Genomic DNA, 7,323 nt, shown 5'->3' with positions numbered 1-7,323 from the left:
CCCCAGTCGTTCAACCCCCTTCCCTCATTTATTTCTGTTAAGTTGTGTGAATTATTTTTAAACCATTTATCCTGTTTGTATGCAGGGTTTTTAAGAAGAAACAGCACAGTGCAATGAGCAAATCCTTTCAGGGTGTGTGGGAGGCAAGGGGAGGGAGAACGTGGAGAAAAGTCCTTTAAACAGATAGCAAAATATTGAACATGTGTAAAATCCTGTATCATTTATGAAATATGTATAAAAAGCAATGTACCTTCTGGAACAATAAATACTTATTCAATTTTTGAACTATAGCATCTCATTCTTTAAAGCAAAACAACCAAGATCAGAAACAAAAACAAGCTTATTCTGATTCAAAGTGGAAAAGTTTTTACCTCTAAAATTAATTTTTATAAAAATACCATTTTGAAATTAAGTTTTGTTCCTGGAGCCTATATTTTTACAAGGCATTTCATGAATTCTTCCTGAACTTAAGATGGTCAATATTTTCCTAGTTTTCCAGAGCCACTAGAGGTTCGGTGACCTCTGCAACTGTGATAGAGCCAAGGACAGCACTGACACTAATATCCTTATCTCCTGATTAACAGGAAATATCTCCATTATATCAGATCATCAGATTGCCCAGTGTGGTCTCCTGGACTCCAGAAACTTGTTCAAGGATGAACTAAGATCAAATACTCATTATTTTAAGAGTTTGTATCAAATTTATAATGATCACCAAATGGGAAAATATAACATGCCACCTAGTCCATCGAAGGCATATCAAAAAGCATGTATTAAATGTCCGCATCAAGTGCAGTGTGAGATGTACTAAGAGCCTCCACAGCTATGGTCCTGCCTCTCCTGGCAGCTCACAGCAACCGAACACAAACATCCCTAAGATATGTAAGGTTTAAGAAGATAAGATTGAAAATATTAAGCCATTGTTTGCATTCAACAAATAATAACTACACCCATGCACCTATGGTCAACTATGACAAAGGAGGCAAGAATATACAATGGAGAAAAGAGTCTCTTCAATAAGTGGTGCTGGGAAGACTGGACAGCTACATGTAAAAGAATGAAATTAGAACACTTCTTAGCACCATACACAAAAATAAACTCAAAATGGATGAAAGACCTAAATGTAAGGCCGGATACTATAAAGCTCTTAAAGGAAAACATAAGCAGAACACTCTTTGACGTAAATCACAGCAATATCTTTTTTGATCCACCTCCTAGAGTAACAAAAATAAATGAGACCTAATTAAGCTTGAAAGTTTTTGCACAACAAAGGAAACTATAAACAAAACGAAAAGACAACCCACAGAGTGGGAGAAAATATTTGCAAAGCAACCAACAAGGGATTAATCTCCAAAATATACAAATAGCTCACGCAGCTCAATGTCAAAAAAACAAACAATCCTATCAAAAAATGGGCAGATTTAAATAGACATTTCTCCAAAGAAGACATACAGATGGCCAAAAAGCACATGAAAAGATGCTCAACATCACTAATGATTAGAGAAATGCATATCAAAACTACAATGAGGTATCGCCTCACACCAGTCAGAATGGCCATCATCAAAAAACCTACAAACAATAAATGCTGGAGAAGGTGTGGAGAAAAGGGAACCCTCCTACACTGTTGGTGGGAATGTAAATTGTTACAACCATTATGGAGAACAAAACAATATGGAGGTTCCTTAAAAACTAAATATAGAACTACCATATGATCCAGCAGTCCTACTCCTAGGCATATATCTGGAGAAAACCATAATTTAAAAAGATACATGCACCCCAATGTTCATTGCAGCACTATTTACAATAGCCAAGACATGGAAGCAACCTAAATGCCCATCAACAGAGGAGAAGATGTGGTACATATATACAGTGGAATATTACTCAGCCATAAAAAAGAATGAAATAACACCATTTGCAGCAACATGGATGGACCTAGAGATTATCATACTAAGTGAAGTAAGTCAGACAGAGAAAGACAAATATCATATGATATCACTTATATGTGGAATCTAATAAAAAAGTGATACAAATGAACTTATTTACAAAACAGAAACAGACTCACAGATCTCAAAATCAAACTTATGGTTGCCAGAGGGGAAACGTGAGTGGAAGTGATAAATTAGGAGTTTGGGATTAACATATACACACTAATATATATATTATAGATAACTACTAAGGACCTACTGTATAGCACAGGGAACTCTACTCAATATTCTGTAATAACATATATGGGAAAAGAATCTGAAAAAGAATGGATCTATGTATATATATAACTATTCACTTTGCTGTACAGCTGAAACTAATACAACATTCTAAGTCAACTATATTCCAGTAAAAAAAAAAAATCTTTTTTAAGGCAAATAATAACTACATATTCCACAACATCCTCTTAGGCTCTGGTGAATAATGGAGAGTGTTAAATCCATTAGTGAGCATAGGTAATGCAGTTTCGCTAAGGAATCATAGACTTTTAGAGCTGGAGAAAGTAAAAGTGTTCTCAGAGTATGGTTCCTGGAACAGCAACTTACCTCTCCAGAAATGCAAGTTCTCCACTCCCTACTGAATCAAACTAGGAGTGGAACCAGCAATCTGTGTTCAGCAAGCACTCCTGGTGATTCTGATGCAAACCATTGACCTCATCAAACCATGGCTTTAAAGAGAAGGAAACTGAGGCATTGAGAGAGCATCTGTGTCATAACATCAGTGAATTCTATGATCAAACAACTAGACTGAGGATTGGTGAGTATGGTGACTATGGTAAATGGAAAGGATAGAGATCATGTCACATGTACGTACTATTGTATCTTGCCTCTGAGGGTGTAGTGGTAAGCACACAGTAGATGCTTACAAAAACAAATACAAATAAGTTGAATTTTTAAAATCTGTCTGGAAAGATTTCACGGAAATGTGGAACTTCTTAGATTTCGGAATTCAGTTTCACCAAAACTGTTAAGGGTTGTCATTTTTTTTTTAATTTATTTAATTTATTTATTTTTGGCTGCATTAGGTCTTCGTTGCTCTGCGCGGGCTTTCTCTAGCTGCGGTAAGTGGAGGCTACTCTTCATTGTGGTGCACAGGCTTCTCATTGCGGTGGCTTCTCTTGTTGTGGAGAACGGGCTCTAGGCCCACGGGCTGAGTAGTTGTGGCTCATGGGTTCTAGAGCGCAGGCTCAGTAATTGTGGCACACGAGCTTAGTTGCTCCGTGGCATGTGGGATCTTCCCGGACCAGGGCTCGAACCCGTGCCCCCTGCATTGGCAGGCGGATTCTTAACCACTGAGCCACCAGGGAAACCCGGGTTGTCATTCATTTTTATCACTACCAACAACCTTTAGTTCGTTGCTCCCCAAATAAGTCCAAACTCCTTGTCTTCCAAAATGGACTATGTGGTTATTTCCTTAGGATAAATGTATAGGTTAATTTTAACAAGACCTACTGAATATAAAATGACCCACTTTATAAATATTCATTTATGTATGTTTTATAAATGCATCATCCACCGAGCAATCCTTCCACCTTGAAACTGCCCTCAGCTCTTGTGATGACTACTTCTCTGTAAATCTCTGACTACTTCTCAGCCTATTTTGCAGCATCCTCTTCCTCTGCCCACATCTTTATATTAGGCTTCTCCAAGGTTCCATCTTGGACCCCATTTTCCATGAATGATCTCATCCATTCTCCTCCCCCAATTTCAGTTACCATTTATATGCTGGTAGCTCTCTCAAATTGTTATCCTAGCTCAGATTTCTCCTGAAGAGTACATTGGTTAATCTGTCTCCTAACTGATCTATTTCCACCATTCCTGCCTGTGCATTAAATTTGTTCACTGTCACTGGAGTATTTTTGTTTTAATTTCTAATAGCACATACTTTAGAAAAATAGATGCTTACATCTCCCTGCGCACCTCCTTGCGCAGAGGAGCCCCAGGCGGGCAGGGAGGCTCCGAGTGAGCGTCGGTTGGTGGACGTGGTGCCTGCGCGTCGGGCCTGAGAAGCTCTGGGCAAGAGTGCAGAGTCGGCTCCTGGGGCGGTGCGGGGCGCATCTCAGGTCTCACACTTGTAAGTTTCGGCAAAGAATGCTGTGCTTCTTTAGGCACACTGAGCCATGCCGTACAAAGCTTCAAATCTTGGCGCAAAAACCAGAGACCTTGCCAGAGCAAACAAGAAGTACAAATGGACGACTGGTCAAAAGGGCCTAGGTAAGTGGTGGTTGTTATTGTTCTTCCAACCAGCTATGAAAGAAACCTTCATTGCCTGTATTTTATAATCAACCAGTATATTTTAACACCAGGACAGTGCTGCATTAGTCCAGACATAACCCATAGTTATCTTGAACAAGAGACCACTGGGAGAAATAAAAGTACACAGCCAGATGAGCAACTGCCTGTGAATTCTAAGGGAAGCATGCAACAGAAATCCAATGAATTAGTTAATGAAGCTACATATGAGGGCATAGAACTGCCAGAGCAGAGTTCAAGGAATTTTCAAGTCATCAGTCCTCATCTAGGTGATGAGAAAGCTCACTGTACCAGAGAAAAATCCAACATTATGGAACATAGAAATAATGATTTGCATTACAAATGTATGATTCCTTGTCAAATTACTTCAGACTTAAAGAGGAGACAATAGCGTTGCTTCTAAAAGAATTGGACATTCTCAAAGCAAGCAATAAAAAGCTTCAAGAAGGGCTTCCCTGGTGGCGCAGTGGTTGAGAGTCCACCTGCCAATGCAGCGGACACAGGTTCATGCCCCGGTCTGGGAAGATCCCACATGCTGCAGAGCGGCTAGGCCCATGAGCCATGGCCGCTGAGCCTGTGCGACCGGAGCCTGTGCTCCGCAACGGGAGAGAACACAACAGTGAGAGGCCCACATACCGCAAAAAAAAAAAAAAAAAGCTTCAAGAAAAACTGACTAAAGAAGATAAAGAACAGAGAAAACTAAAGCTTAAACTGGAACTCTAAGAAAAAGCAACAGAAGCTCAAATTGCTGAAAAAACAGCAGCTCTGGTTGAAGAGGTGTATTTTGCAGAGGGAACGTGATGAAGCTATTATGTCTCGACTGCAGTTAGCCAATGAGGAGAGAGATGAAGCAACTGCACGAGCCAAGCATATGGAAATGTCTCTAAAACTGCTAGAAAATATTAACCCTGAAGAAAATGACATGACATTACAGGAATTACTGAACAGAATAAACAGTGCAGACACCGGGATAGCTATTCAGAAGAATGGAGCTATAACTGTGGATAGAATCTACAAGACCAAGGAATGTAAAAAGAGAATAACGGCAGAAGAAATGAATGCAGTGATTGAAGAACGGGATGCTGCTTTGTCTCAGGTGGAAATTTTTCTCCCTTTGGAACTAATAAGACCTCTGGATTAGCAGAATCTCAGTTTGCAGAGATGGGAAGCAAAAATCTTGCTATTGGACCACTACGGGTAATAATGAATGAAGCCACTCCCATTTCAATCCCTTGATTCCTGGACCCGTGAATATTGGCTGTGGATGAAAAAGTACCATATATTGGATTCTGGTTTAGAGCATATACACTGTCATGGAGAACCTTGTCCTAGCCCCACCAGGTATTGCCACATATCGGGCACTATAATCAAGTCTTCAAAAATCCATTCCACTGTTTTATCAAGCTAGCTGTGTCAGGATGATGGAGAACTTAGTAAGATCAGTGTTCATGAGCACGAGCCCATTGCCACACTCCATGTGCTGTGAAGTGAGTTCCTTGATCAAAACAATGCTGTGTGGAATCTCATGGTGATATGTAAGGCATTCTATAAGTCCATGGATGGCTGTTTTTGCATAAGCATTGCATTCAGGGAAGCAAGTCCATATCCAGACAAAGTGTTTATTCCAGTAGGAAGAGTAAAGAGCAGTTTTAGTAAGAAGGTAGGAGAATGAAAATTTGTGATCCAAGAGCAGAGTTTCAGAGTTAAAGATTAAAGAGGACTAAGGACAAGATATATGGCTAGGGTTATTGTTTGAAGGTGTATTTTATTGGAATAAATGAGTCAAGAAATTGTGAGGCTAGAGTGTTGTATGGGTGATTCTTGCTTTTGTCTAAAATATTGGCAAGAAAAATTTTTAATGTGGGAAAGTAACCTTTGTTGTCACATCACAGTGGTACAGATGAGAAGGAAGTCATCCAAATCAGTGCTTTTCAAACTGTCTGTGGTGAAAACCAGTTTAAAAAAACGTTGTTCCAATGTGTTATGGGCCACTACTTTTATAACGTATAATAAAAAAGACTTATTAAAAAAAATAAAAAATAAATGTGAGAGAAGGGAAAAGACACCACACAAAGTGGTCAGGGAAACTCAGGATGTGAGACGTTCTATAGGACAAAAGACTGGGTTTCTTCACCAAGTAGCATGGGAGGTGGAGGGACTGTTATAGATTAAAAGAATTTAAGAGACCCAAGCACAAGCAATGTATAGCTCTTGTTTGTTTTGTTTTGTTATAAATTTATTTTATTTATTTATTTATTTTTGGCTGCGTTGGGTCTTCGTTGTTGCACACGGGCTTCCTCTAGTTGCGGTGAGCAGGGGGCAACTCTTCGTTGCAGTGCGCGGGCTTCTCACTGCGGTGGCTTCTCATTGCGGTGGCTTCTCTTGGTGCACGGGCTCTAGTAGTTGTGGCTCACGGGCTCTAGAGCGCAGTAGTTGTGGCGCACGGGCTGAGTTGCTCTGTGGCATGTGGGATCTTCCCGGACCAGGGATTGAACCGTGTCCCCTGCATTGGCAGGTGGATTCTTAACCACTGTGCCACCAGGGAAGCCCCTATAGCTCTTGTTTGAATCCTGACTCAAGCTAGCAATACAAAGAAATTTTTGAAACAACTGGGGAAATTTAAATATAGAATGAGTATTAGATGATATTAAGGAATTACTGCTACTTTCCATAGGTGTAATAATGACAATACGATTATATAAAAAAGAAAGGCCATTTGTTAGAAATGCATACTGCTGTATAAATGAAATAAGATTGACAAAATGTTAACTATTATGGCAGCTGGGTACTATTTATTGTTTTTTCTACTTTGTATATATTTGACATTTTTCATCATAAAAAATTAAAATGAAAGGGCTGGTCAACTAAAAAGAAAAAATAGGAATAAGAAAAATATCCTACCATCCTGGGAAGACTTGTTTACAGAACCAAAGGACTATCTGGTAAAAGTCCTTGACTCTAGCAATCAATCCTGGCAGCAAATCTGGGTTTATCTCATGCACACGTCCTCTGTTTCTCTGCAACACATATGAAGCAGTCAGATGGCTTCTCAGGGACAGGAAATTGCAGGGTTTTGTTATTTCTGTTA

At 39.6% G+C, this 7,323-nt stretch overlaps 1 pseudogene; it reads left to right on the top strand.

Annotated features, from left to right (window-relative positions):
* Positions 1-1,104: 1,104 nt before the first annotated feature.
* LOC112404944 (mirror-image polydactyly gene 1 protein-like) lies at positions 1,105-5,470 on the top strand (annotated as a pseudogene).
* The last annotated feature ends 1,853 nt before the right edge of the window (positions 5,471-7,323 follow it).

This window comes from Neophocaena asiaeorientalis, unplaced genomic scaffold (assembly GCF_003031525.2).
Source record: "Neophocaena asiaeorientalis asiaeorientalis breed wild unplaced genomic scaffold, Neophocaena_asiaeorientalis_V1.1 scaffold719, whole genome shotgun sequence".
Taxonomy (NCBI): Eukaryota; Metazoa; Chordata; class Mammalia; order Artiodactyla; family Phocoenidae; genus Neophocaena; species Neophocaena asiaeorientalis.
This window is presented reverse-complemented; position numbering and strand designations above follow the sequence as displayed.